The sequence below is a fragment of the Pongo abelii genome, chromosome 19 (assembly GCF_028885655.2).
Source record: "Pongo abelii isolate AG06213 chromosome 19, NHGRI_mPonAbe1-v2.0_pri, whole genome shotgun sequence".
In the NCBI taxonomy this organism is placed as follows: domain Eukaryota; kingdom Metazoa; phylum Chordata; class Mammalia; order Primates; family Hominidae; genus Pongo; species Pongo abelii.
The window spans coordinates 93,759,820-93,773,878 of NC_072004.2; positions in this window are offsets into that span (position 1 = coordinate 93,759,820).

The following is a 14,059-nucleotide window of genomic DNA, read 5'->3' on the forward strand; positions in this document are numbered from 1 at the left end:
AGTCTTGCTCTGTCACCCAGGCTGGAATGCAGTGGCCCAATCTCGGCTCACTGCAACCTCCTGGTTTCAAGTGATCCTCCTGCCTCAGCCTCCAAGTAGCTGAGATTACAGGTGCCCACCACCATGCCCAGCTAATTTTTGTATTTTTAGTAGAGACAGGGTTTCACCATGTTGGCCAGGCTGGTCTTGAACTTCCAACCTCAAGTGATCTACCTGTCTCGGCCTCCCAAAGTGCTGGGATTACGGGTGTCAGCCACTGTGCTCAACCAATTTCAAATTTTTCAAGATAAAATTAAGAATTTCACAGCCGGGCCTGGTGGCTCATGCCTGTAATCCCAGCACTTTGGGAGGCCGAGGTGGGTGGATCATGAGGTCAGGAGATCAAGACCATCCTGGCTAACACAGTGAAACCCCGTCTCTACTAAAAATACAAAAACAATTAGCCGGACGTGGTGGCGGGTGCCTGTAGTCCCAGCTACTCGGGAGGCTGAGGCAGGAGAATGGCGTGAATCTGGGAGGCAGAGCTTCCAGTGAGCCGAGATCGTGCCACTGTACTCCAGCCTGGGTGACAGAGTGAGACTCCGTCTCAAAAAAAAAAAAAAAAAAAATTAGCCGGGTGTGGTGGTGGGCACCTGTAATCCCAGCTACTCAGGAGGCTGCAGCAGGAGACTCGCTTGAATCTGGGAGGCAGAGGTTGCAGTGAGCCGAGATCGCGCAACTGCACTCCAGTGTGGGCGACAGAGAGAGACTCTGTCTCAAAAAAAAAAAAAAAAGAATTTCAAGGTGACTGCAGAACATTAAATGCCCAAGCACTGAGTGTGGGGCCCTGCATGACAGCCCTGCCCCTGAGTATCTAATGTGACTGGCTGTTGTCTCCCGGGATATCTTCCAAGAGACAGAATAACCTGGATCTGAGGATAAATGCCAGGAGGAAGGGGGAATGTATCCATGGTTCCCAACTCCATTAGTCAAAGGTGCCTCTACAGTGCCTTCACAGCCTAAGCTTCACCGTGCCTAGCGGCTCCTCAGCGTTTCAGGCTCAGCAGCAGCAGGGACACCACAAGTGGCCAGGTACAGCCTGGAACCCCCCCAGGGCTGGCCCTAGAGGCAGGTAAAGTGAGGAGCACCTTAGATGGTGCATAAAAAGTGTCCAGTGCAATGTGCCTTTCCTGAGGCTGATCACTGTACTGTAATTCTGTAAAAAATGCCCTTGTTTTTAGGAAATGCGAGCTAAGGCCAGGTGCGGTGGCTCACGCCTGTAATCCCAGCACTTTGGGAGGCCGAGGTGGGTGGATCACTTGAGGTCCGGAGTTCAAGACCAGCCTGGCCAACATGGTGAAACTCCGTCTCTACTAACAATACAAAAATTAGCCGGGTATGGTGGTGGGCACATGTAATCTCAGCTACATAGGAGGCTGAGGCAGGAGAATCGCTTGAACCCGGGAGGTGAAGTTGCAGTGAGCTGAGATCGCACACTGCACTCCAGCCTGGTGACAGAGTGAGACTCCATCTCAAAAAAAAATTAGCTTGGTGTGGTGGCATAAGTCTGTAGTCCCAGCTGCTCAGGAGGCTGAGGTGAGAGGATTGCTTGAGCCTCGGAGATCGAAGCTGCAGTGAGCTGTGATAGCACCACCGCACGCCAGCCTGGGCAACAGGGCCAGACCCTGTCTCAAGAAATAAATAAATAAATAAGCAAAGAAACAAACAAACACACACACACACACACGGAAGTATTTCGAGGTAAAGAGGCATCATGCCTGTGACTTATGCTGAAATGTCTTAGAAAAAATTGGGAGAGGTACCGTGGCTTGCACCTGGAATCCCAGCACTTCGAGAGGCTCAGGCAGGAGGATTGTTTGAGGTCGGGAGTTTGAGACCAGCCTGGGCGGCACAGTGAGACTCTGCCTGTACACACACACAAAAATTAGCTGGCTGTGGTGATTCACACCTGTAGTCCCAGCTATTAAGAGGCTGAGGCAGGAGGATCGCTTGAGCCTGGGAAGTCGAGGCTGCAGTGAGCCTTGATCACACCACTGCACTTCAGCCTGCGAGACTCTGTCTCAAAACAAAAAACAAAAAACAAAACAAAAAAAAACAAAAAGAAAAAAATGAGGATAGAGGCAGAGAGAGAAAATTAATACAAATGCAGTAAAATGTTCACATTTGGGGAATCTGGGTGAAGGTTATATGAACATTCTTTGTAGTATTTTTGCAACTTTTCTGTAATCCTGAAGTGATTTCAAAATAAGAAGTTGGGTTTTTTTTTGTTTTGTTTTTAAGGGTATGATACAACCATTATTGCTGGAGGAAAAAGTACCAGCAAAGAGCCAGTCCTGCCGGCGGTAGGTGGGTGGGTGCTGCTGGGAGGACCCTGGGTTCCGCAGGAGGAACGTAGCCCAGGGAAGAGGGAGTAATGGGATCACAGCGCCAGCTCCCCACTCCTGCCACCATCGGGCTCCAGCTTTCCGGCCTTGTGGCCAGTCTTCCCCTTTGGGGGGCCGGTGACTCAGCCACGGGTTCCATGTGGCAGGAAGTGGGCACAGTGACTCACGGGGTGGCTTGGCCCCCTCCTTTGTGGAGGCCGGGATAGCAGCTCAGGCCCTAGGCCAGTGATGATCTGTAAGATAGGAGGATTTGCACCCCACAGTGGCAAGCCCCAAGGAGGGCTGCCCTAGATGGTGGGGGGCCTGGAGCACTCAGCTGGGGTGGGGGCCCCGCCTCGCCCTCTTGGGGCTGGCAAAATCTACCCTCTGCCAGCTCTGCCCACAGCCTGCAGAGTTTTCCAGCCACTTGTGGACACGTGCACAGTGCTGGACATTCTGTAAGAATTCCCTACTGTCTGCAGAGCCGGCAACAGCTGCCAAGGTCTCCAACTCTGCTGGCTGCCCCCAGCCATGCACCTTCTCCAGGGGGCCTTGTTAGCACTCAGCAGGCATGCAGACCACCCAAAGGCTCAGTTCCTTGGGGCCCGGCTGCTTCCAGGCTGTTTAGGCTCAAGTTCCACGGGTTGGTGCTAGTGACTTGTCTACTGTCTCATCGGTAGGCTCAAAACCAACACCTTTAGAACTGTTGGTGATTGAGGCTAGATGCAGTGGCTCACGCCTGTAATCTCAGCACTTTGGGAGGCCGAGATAGGTGGATCAGTTGAGGTCAGGAGTTAGAGAGCAGCCTGGGCAACACAGTGAGACCCCATCTCTACAAAAAATATTTTAAAAAATTAGCTGGGCATGGTGGTGGGTGCCTGTAGTCCCAGCTACTTGGGAGGCTGAGGCAGGAGAATGGCGTGAACCCGGGAGGTGGAGCTTGCAGTGAGCTGAGGTCACACCACTGCACTCCAGCCTGGGAGACAGAGCAAGACTCCGTCTCAAAAAAAAAAAAAAAAAAAAAAAAAAAGAACAGGTAGTGAATGAACCCTGCTGCTTATGAGACAAGACTGTGTCCCTCCTCTAAGATGTCCTGACCTCTGCAACTTCTTTTCTGCAGACTCCAGGAGCACTTAGGGCCGGGGTTGCTCCCTTTAACGTTAAGGCCGTGCTCACATTTGGTGGGAGGATGACCCAATGCTTGTGCATCTGCTGTTTCACATCCTCACAACAGAGAGGGAAACTAAGGCTCAGAGAGGTTCAGGAACTTGCCTGAGGTCACACAGCATGAAGTGGTGAAGTCGGGATTTGAACTCAGGCCTTCCTGACTCCCACGTTGGTCCTGCCCATATCCCACCTCAGGATGACCGTGCTGTGCATTTTGACAGTTCATGGGCGTTCACCTCGCTGGATGGCAAATCTGGCAGGCTGGCCAGGACTGCGGCCTCCTCACTTTCTAAAGCCTTCCCAGCAGCCCCTGACACATCAGGGGACTGAGTGCCCGATGGGTTCAAACCCGCTGCAGGTGGCTCTGGGCAAAGCACCAGCCTTTGCAGGAAACCCTGCCCCATTCCAGTGGAGCCTCCTGCCCCTCCCTCTTACCCCCACAGCTCCTTGTCAGCAAACACTGGGCAGGCCCCTTCCTCCGCTACCACGTGCGGGCTCCTGTCTCCTGGACTCTCCCCTGCAGGTCTCTCTCTAGCCTCCCTTTTCCTGATCTGTTCATAACTTTCCCCTCCTGTGTGTCTCCCTTTGCTCCTCTCTCTCTTTCTTTTCCTTTTTTTTGTTTTTGTTTTTGTTTTGTTCTGTTTTTGAGACCAAGTCTTGCTCTGTTGCCCAGGCTGGAGTGCAGTGGTGCCATCTCAACTCACTGCAACCTCTGCCTCCCGGGTTCAAGCGATTCTCCTGCCTCAGCTCCCTGACTAGCTAGCTGAGATTACAGGTGCACGCCACCACGCCCAGTTACTTTTTTTTTTTTTTTTTGTATTTTTGTAGAGATGGAGTTTCACCATGTTGGCCAGGCTAAACTCGAACTCCTGACCTCGAGTGATCCCCCCACCTCAGCCTCCCAAAGTGCTAGGATTACAGGCGTGAGCCACTGCACCCAGCCTGTTTTTGTTTATTTGTTTGTTTTTGAGACAGTCTCGCTCTGTTACCCAGGCTGGAGTGCAGTGGCGTGATCTCTGCTTACTGCAACCTCCACCTCCCAGGTTCAAGCTATTCTTCTGCCTCAGCCTCCTGAGTACCTGGGATTACAGGCACCCGCCACCATGCCTGGCTAATGTTTTTGTTGTTTGGCCGGGCGTGGTGGCTCACGCCTGTAATCCCAGCACTTTGGGAGGCTGAGGTGGGCGGATCACGAGGTCAGGAGATCGAGACCATCTCTGGCCAACACAGTGAAAGCTCGTCTCTACTAAAAATACAAAATAATTAGCTGGGCGTGGTGGTGGGCGCCTGTAGTCCCAGCTACTCAGGAGGCAGAGGCAGGAGAATGGCGTGAACCTGGCAGGCAGAACCTGGCAGTGAGCTGAGATCGCGCCACTGCACTCCAGTCTGGGTGACAGAGCGAGACTCCGTCTCAAAAAATATATATATATATATATGTTTTTGTTGTTTGAAACAGGGATTTGCTTTGTCACCCAGGCTGGAGTGCAGTGGCATGGTCTTGGCTCACTGCAACCTCCGCCTGCCAGGCTCAAGTGATCCTCATCTTGACTCTCTCATCTTGGCCTCAGCCTCCTAAGGAGGGACCACAGGTGCGTTCCACCACACCCAGCTGTTGATTTTTATTTTGTAGAGATGTGGTTTCCCTGTGTTGCCCAGGCTGGTCTCGAACTTCTGGGGCTCAAGCAATCCACCCATCTCGGCCTCCCAAAGTGCTGGGATTACCGCACCCGGCCCTCTTTCTCTCTTTCAAGTTCCCTTTCTGCTCTCTCTTGGCCTTCCCTCAATCCCCTTCCTCCTCTGTATTGTCATCAGGCTGCTGTTACGAGTCCAACGGGGTCACCCTCCTGTGTTCCAGTGCTGGGTCCACCCCTACTCACGGCACCTGCAGGACGAGGGTCACCACTTCGCTGGGTCACTTCCCATTTCCTCTGTGCTTCCAATGAGCCAGGGGGGATCCTGGCGTTGTCCCAACCAGCGTCCCTAGTGGTACCTCCCGAAGTCCGGTGTTTCTGAGTGGACGGCCCCGGGGGTTCAGAGTGACTCTTCCTCACCTGGTCTGTGTGATGAGGCAGTGAACATCCCAGGGGAGAGGCTCTTTGGAGGCTGGAAAAGATGCTCCTCTGAGAATCCGGTACTTGGAGGGCTCTTGGTGAATGATGTTTTTCTTTTCCATCACTGTATTGAGTTGAAATCGGCCTCCTGGAAAGTTATTTCCCTGTGTTCTTTGATCTGGGTGAGGGAAGCCATCTCCCTGACTAGCTGACAGTCACTTGATAGTCAACTAGCTGGTGAACCTCGTCATAGCTTCTCTCTCTCCCATAAATATCCTGGGTTCCATCAGCTGCTCCCACGGCTCTGAGCCTCAGACCCCTTTCCCTGCCTTTCTGTCCTCCTTGAAGGCCCCCCAATCCTGGGACATCTGGGTCACCTGATTGCTGGACTCGATTTTCAATCCTGTTCAATTTCATCTGAGTCGTTCAACCTGTGGGTGTAGCCTATCATCCTTCTGGGGGTTACTCTCCAGTTTTATCTGCAAATCCAACCACATCGTGGTCTTCATTCAAATCATTGATAAACACGTTAACCAGGACATGGTCTAGGTCGGAGCCCTGTGGCACATCTCTGGAGACTCACTTCTAGATGAGCACTGTTTACTTATCAATGGCCTTTTGTTTTGTTTTTAGTGAATCTTTCTACCTGCCACGGCCTCATTAACCTGTTTTGTAGGCTACTTTGTTTCATGTCTTATATAAGGCTATCACAGGAAGTGGAATGTTCTGTGAAATCAAGGCATTCTATACCCATAGCATTTCTATGATCTGAAAATCTTGTCAAAGGAAAAAGGAGTTACTTAGGCCAGAGTTGCAAATAGGGTTTTGTTTTGTTTTTACCTTTGAAAAAAGGATGGTTTGTATATTCCTGCACTTGTTTTATGAAAATACCAAAATACAGATAAAGGAAAAAAGAATGTGAAAGCATTCTAAAACCCTCTATGCAGAGATAAGCACTTCAAACATTTTGGTATGTATTTCTGGAAGTTTCTTTCTTTCTTTCTTTCTTTTTTTTTTTTTTTTTTTGAGATGGAGTTTCGCTCTTTCGCCCAGGCTGGAGTGAAGTGGCACGATCTTGGCTCACTGCAACCTCTGCACCCCGGGTTCAAGTGATTCTCCTGCCTCAGCCTCCCGAGTACCTGGGACTACAGGTGTGTGCCATACACTCGGCTAATTTTTGTATTTTTAGTAGAGATGAGGTTTCATAATGCTGGCCAGGCTGGTCTCCAATTCCTGACCTCAGGTGATCCGCCCGCCTTGGCCTCCCAAAGTGCTGGGATTACAGGCGTGAGCCACCAGGCCTGGCCCAATTTTTGTATTTTCAGTAGAGATGGGGTTTCACCATGTTGGCCAGGTTGGTCTCCAACTCCTGACCTCAGGTGATCCACCTGCTTCGGCCACCCAGAGTGCTAGGAGTGAGCCACTGCGCACTGCCATTTCTGGAAGTTTCTGAAAGCGTCTCAAAGTACATATACCAAAAACTCATAAAAATGCAGTCTCTAAATACTCTTTTGTTATCTGCTTTTCTCATTTCCTCATATTTCATGACTATCTTCACATGTGATTGAATATATGTACAGCTACATAAACTATTTCTATTAGCTGGGTGGTATTGCATTATGTGGACATATCCTGTTCAACAGATCCCATATTACTGGATTCTATTTTTTTGTCTTTATAAACATTGTTATATATGCCTGTTATGAACATGTCTGGCTCCTTCCCTGAAATACGTTCAGATGTTATAGTCAGCCTTTTTCTAAGTATTCAAGACCTATTTCTCCCTTGAATCCCTATAGCTTTTTTTTTATCTGTGCTTCTTTGGTAAGCATATTTTCCACTACAATAATTATGTCCTGTCACTGGCCAGGTGCGGTGGCATGCCTGTAATCCCATCACTTTGGGAGGCTGAGGCGGGCGGATCACGAGGTCAGGAGATCAAGACCATCCTGGCTAACAGGGTGAAACCCCGTCTCTACTAAAAAAAAAAATACAAAAATATTAGCCGGGCGCAGTGGCGGGCACCTGTAGTCCCAGCTACTCGGGAGGCTGAGGTAGGAGAATGGCGTCAACCCGGGAGGAGGAGCTTGCAGTGAGCCAAGATCGTGCCACTGCACTCCAGCCTGGGTGACAGAGCGAGACTCTGTCTCAAAAAATAAATAAATAAATAAATAAATAAAATAAAATAAATTATGTCCTGTCATCTCCCTGCTTGTAGCTACCAAGATCCCTTAGGAAAGATCCCATCCTAATTTAAGATTGCATCCCTAATACCTATAACACAATAACTTGCACTTACAGACACGCCATAGATATTTGTTGACTGAGGGCAAGAATATATGAATTTGCTTAGTGATTCACTGCAGTGTTTTGTGGGTGAGTAACATAGTCGTGAGTTTCTAGTTTCCCCAGTCTAGTTTCTGGCCCACAGGGGCCTTGTTTGTCATCTTCCTGTCCCTCTCTCCATCTCAGGCCAAGGGTGAAAGCCAGCAAGGGTCCGGGGCTGGCATCTACCCAGACAGGGTCTCACTCTGCTGCCCAGCCCACTCTCAAGTCGATGTGGAGCTTCCCAGCTCGCCCTCCCTATCCTGGATTTCGGATCCCTCCTACCCTCACCCTACTTTCTCTCTGAGTTTGACAGGGGAGCAGGTAGAACCTGGGGCAGATCTGTATTCCCCTGGGAGGCGCTTCAAGCAGTGGCAGGGTCTTGGCCTCTGAGCTGCTCCCTGTTAGGAAGGAGGCAAGAGCCCCTGGTCTGTGTTGGGAGATGGACAGAGCTTTAGGATGGACAGGCATTGGGGATGCACCAGTACACAGTAGGTGCTCAATAATGGTGGTCTTTATTCTCTTTCCTCTTCTGTCATCTGACACAATTCGGTCTTCTCAGCTAAGGACTAGGTCTGTCCTTTGCTCGTCCTTGTAGCCCTGACTACAACCTTCCAAGCCATTTTTGTTTTCTTAGAGGTTTTATTGGGAGCTGAGGGTTAATAGCACCCCAGCCCCTCCCACCAGGCTCAAGGGGCTCTTTTGCCTTCACTTGTGGTTGAGAGTCCTCCCTCCCTCCTTCCCTCTTCTCTGTCCTTTTGAAATATGAGCTCAGCTCCCATAAGGTATCAGTGCTTTATTTTGTACCCCTACCAACTTTCTTTCTCTCTCTTTTTTTTTTTTTTTTTTTTTGATATGGATTTCACTCTTGTTGCCCAGGCTAGAATGCAATGGCATGATCTCGGCTTACTGCAGCCTCCACCTCCTGGGTTCAAGCAATTCTCCTGCCTCGGCCTCCCGAGTAGCTGGGATTACAGGCTTGCACTACCACACCCAGCTAATTTTTTCTATTTTTAGTAGAGACGGGGTTTCTCCATGTTGCTCAGGCCGGTCTCGAACTCCTGACCTCAGGTGATCCACCTGCCTTGGCCTCCCAAAGTGCTGGGATTACAGGCGTGAGCCACCACGCCTGGCCTCTTTCTCATAGAAATCTTTTGTGATTGAATTGTCTGAATTGTGGATTTTTTTTGGTCCACCTTACCATTTTCCTTCTTAGAACCTATAGCTTTCTTTTTTTGGCCAGAATTTCTTTTTGGAGAAATTTCCCCTAAAGTATAGGGTACCTATGTGATAATTTCCAGTATCTCTTCCTGAGCTATTATAAACTCACAGGGAATCACCCTGTATGAAGAGTGACCCCACAATGAAATTCCTTTCCTGGAGTTCAAACAATATACCTAAAAAAAAAATTTAAGACACAGGGTCTTAGGTCGAGCATGGTGGCTCACGCCTGTAATCCCAGCTACTAGGGAGGCTGAGGCAGGAGAACCGCTTGATGGAGGTTGCAGTGAGTCGAGATCAAGCCACTGCACTCCAGCCTGGGCAACAAAACCAGACCCCATCTGGCCAGACCTCCATAGGGAGATGGAAGTTGCAGTGAGCCAAGATCCTGCCACTGCACTCCAGTCTGGGCTACAGAGCCAGATCCCATCCCGCCCCACCCCCCCAAAAAAAAAGGAGAGAGAGAGAGAGACAGGGTCTGGCTCTGTCACCCAGGCTACAGTGGATTGGCTTGATAGTAGCTCACTCACTGCAGCCTTGAACTCCTGGGCTCAAGTGATCCTCCTGCCTTGGCCTCCTGAGTACCTGGAACTACAGGCACCAGCCAGTGCACCCTGCTCAAGCAGTAGACTTTCCCTTGGAATAAAGACCATTATAATCCCCTCTACCCACTCTCGCAAAGCCATAGTTTGCCAGAGCCATTACTGAACTTTTTGGCAAGGCAATGAGCTCAAATTCACCCAAACAGGTATGGGATTCCTAAACTCAGCCCAGGCTTCATTGATGATACCTAATACGCCTGACTCTCCAAGGGGCTGACTTTTAAAATGATAACTTTTTTTTTTTTTTGAGATGGAGTCTCACTCTGTTGCTCAGGCTGGAGTGTATTGGCACGATCTTGGCTCACTGCAACCTCCGCCTCTTGGGTTCAAGCGATTCTCCTGCTTCAGCCTCCCAAGTAGCTGGGATTACAGGTGCCCACCTCTATGCACAGCTAATTTTTTGTATAAAATAATGACTTTTAAAATAATCCAATATAATAAGATCTATTAAGCACCTAGTACATAACTATGAACCAGGGATTGGGGAGAGAAAGGAGGAAGGAGATTTGATCTCACCCTCAAAGGGTTTAGAATCTTTCCACTAAGATTTTTAGGAGTTAGAGCTGGAAACTTCACAATCTAAAGTGAAGAAAGACGAACAGGGTAAAACTTAAGACAGTTTTTGTAAAAAGAAATGTAAAACTGTTTGCCTTCCTGTTTCTTCGTCAGGGATAAGTAATTTCCAGTCATCCCATCCATTAAACAAATATGTATTAAGAAAGAAAAACAGTCCAGGAGCCTACTGTGGGCACAACTGGGGTGCACAGAACCCATCTCGGGAGGCTGGCTCTGCCCCTTGAGAAAGTTCAAGATGAAGGAGACGCCAAGGCCAGAGGCAAATGTCCAGCCCTCGCCAGCGGGGATCACCTCGAGTTCCACGCGAGGGGCTCAGGGTTGGGTAATCGAGAGTGGAAAGCTCTGGAAAAACCCTAATACCCCTGTTGCAACATTCTAGGAAAATGGTCTGTCTATTGAATAAGAGTGAGTCACCATGGGAAAGTTGGGGCGGTCAACACTACCCCGCGCTGCTCATCCCCATTCTTTGGCTCCTAGTGATGCTCTGGTCACCCTTTGGGGGCCATGGGGAGGAGGCGGTGACGCTGTGATCCGGAATTTCAACGAGACATATGCAAATGGCCCAATGGGCTGTGAAGGAAGTTCAGAGACAGCAGGATGAGGCAGCTCAGTGTTTCTAACCCGCAAAGCAGAAGTGAGAATGGGTGAGAATTCCCAGTCACCTTCCCCTTCTCCTTTCCCTTCTCACTCTACCCCAACCGTAGTCCCTGTGTGGGCCCTCTGCCCCTTCCCTGTTCAGAAATGAGACCACTGGGTGGGTGCAGTGGCTCATGCCTGTAATCCCAGCACTTCAGAAGGCCGAAGCGAGGGGATCACTTAAGGCCAGGAGTTCGAGACCAGCCTGGGCAACATAGTGAGACCCCCATCTCTGCAAAAAAATTAAAAATTAGCCAGGCGTGGTAGTGCGCACCTGTGGTTCCAGCTACTTGAGAGGCTGAGGTTGGGGGATCACTTGAACTCAGGAAGGAGGTTGAGATTGCAGTGAGCTATGATCACACCATTGCACTCCAGCCTGGGTGACAAAGTGAGACCCTGTCTCTTTTTTGCTTGAGACAGAGTCTCGCTCTGTCGCCCAGGCTGGAGTGCAGTAGCTCAACCTTGGCTCACTGCAACTTCCGCCTCCCGGGTTCAAGCAATTCTCCTGCCTCAGATCTCCCCAGTAGCTGAGACTACAGATGCAAGCCACCATGCCTGGCTAATTTTTGTAATTTTAGTAGAGATGGGGTTTCACCATGTTGGCCAGGCTGGTCTTAAACAGGTGATCCACCTGCGTCAGCCTCCCAGATTGCTGGGATTACAAGCATGAGCCACCATGTCCTGCTGACCCTGTCTCTTAAAAAAGAAATTGAGATCTCTGACTTTTACCCAATTACCCAAGTCTGCCAAAGTACCCATCTGTAAAGGAAACCAGCCTTGTAAGGTTCCTTTCAACTCCAGAATTGAGGAGGGGGTTTGGGGGCAGTCGGAGGAGGGTGCTGGTGAGCAGGTGACAGGAGAAGGAAGAACCTCCAGTTGAGCCCCCACTATGTGTCAGGCCAGGAACCCAGGGACCTCACCAGAGCCCTCTGTAGAGGTCAGCATCCTCGTTTTACAGATGAAGCGATGACACCCTAGTCGGAGGATGATGACACCAGGATCTGACCCAGTCTTCCCAGGCTACCCGCCCCCCCAACTGGAAGCCCCCCAAGATTGGGCAGATATATTCTTTCAGGAAACACCACCACTCTGGTTTATTTCAGCTGCAGGTGTGATCTCCGTAACAGAGGCACACCTGAAAAATACTGCCTTAGCCGCTGAGTTTTGATAGAGCAATTCTATATTCCTGATAACTTCCACGTAATTAATCGTCAATTGATTACTCTGTCACTTACATGTGAGTGTGAAGGCGCTGGCTGCTCTGTCAGGAAGTGAACTATCTATTGACGAATGAGTCAAAGCACTGGGCGGCTGTTACTTATTCATGAATGAGGGTGTTGGCGCCTTTAGGTTTCCCCTCACCTGTCCAGCACGCCCTGAAAGATTGGAGTACAGAGTCCTGGGGAGAAAGTGGTTTCCTGCCTCTCCCTGAGCTCATATTTGAACCGTACTTTCTTTCTGTCTCTCTCAGCAGACTAGGCTCCTCTCAGCAGATTTCCATCCCAATTTGGGTAGCTCTTGCCAAACCTTTTAACCCGTATTCTACAGCAATAACCCAAGTTATAAATAAAACTATTCAATTAAGCTATCTAGTTAATTAAAGAATTAGTAGCCACTTGTGGATCATATTTATTTTTCTGGGCAGTGAGCTGAGTTGGACTGGGCATGGGGATGAGTTCAATTTTGTATTAATTTTCCTTGAGGATAGCTATATATTTAGTACCCATGTAATACAATGTATTAGTGTGATAACTTTTTTTTTTTTTTTTTTTGAGATGGAGTCTCGCTCTGTCACCCAGGCTGGAGTGCAGTGGCACGATCTCAGCTTACTGCAACCTCTGCCTCCTGGGTTCAAGCAATTCTCATGCCTCAGCCTCCTGAGTAGCTGGGACTACAGGCGCACCCCACCATGCCTGGCTAATTTTTGTATTTTCAGTAGAGACGGGGTTTCACCATGTTGGCCAGACTGGTCTCAAACTCGTGGCTTCATGTGATCCTCCCACCTCTGCCTCCCAAAGTGCTGAAATTACAGGCAAGAGCCACCTCGCTCGGTCAACTTTTTTTAAAAAGGAAGGATGACTGGGCACAGTGGCTCATGCCTGTAATCGCAGCACTTTAGGAGGCTAAGGCGGGAGGATGGCTTTAGCCCAGGAGTTCGAGACCAGTGTAAGCAACATAGGGAGACCCCCCCGACCCATCTCTACAAAAAAATAGAAAAATTAGCCAGGTGTGGTGGCACATGCCTGTAGTCGCAGCTATTCAGGAGGCTGTGGCAGAAGGATCCATTGAGCCTAGGGGACAGAGGCTGCAATGAGCTATGATCATGCCACTGCACTCCAGCCTGGGTGACAGAGGGAGACCCTGCCTCAAAAACCAAAGGAAACTAAGGGGTGTAAACAGCCTGGGGAAGACTCTCTGGGGTCACAGAGAGTGGGTTTAGGATCTGGGGGACATTCTCTGTGGCCAGTCGGTCAGGGTGCTGGCCTCACTGCTCAACAAGCTTCTTAATGTCTCTAAACCTCAGATTCTTCGTTTGAAAACCAGGCAGATGAGCTCAGAGATCTGCTGTGTGAATTCCCCCTCCCAGTTCCAGTGTGGCAGAGTCCTGGCAAGATAGAGTCTACCTAGAGCTGCTCAGAAATGCAACATCTCATGGCCCACCACAGCCAGATGAATCAGTCTGCAGTTTAACAAGATCCAAGTGATTGGTGCTGACGTGAAAGTTTGAGCGGCCAGGCTAAATAACATGACATATGTAAAACACCTGGCAGAGAGTGGGCATGGATGGGCGTCAGCTGCCCTCCTCCTCTCCCCCGAGCATCCTCAGACACCATCTCAGGGAGACCTTTTGCTTGGGAGGGAGAGATGCAGGTTGGATTGTGGGCGAAATGTGGGCGACCTGCATTCTCGTGGTGCGGCACATATTTTGTCCCCTTGCAATCATTGATGTGGGCCAGACTGCAAAGTGTGGCCCCTAGGAGTTCAGCATATGGTCCTAAGGTTACAGGGTGAACCCAAGGGGACCAGGGCCACGTATGCAAGTACCCGCAGCTTCTTCCACCAAGCCGCCACCACCCGTGGATGTGATCACTCACTCTGGTGGGGCAAGGGGGCAAGA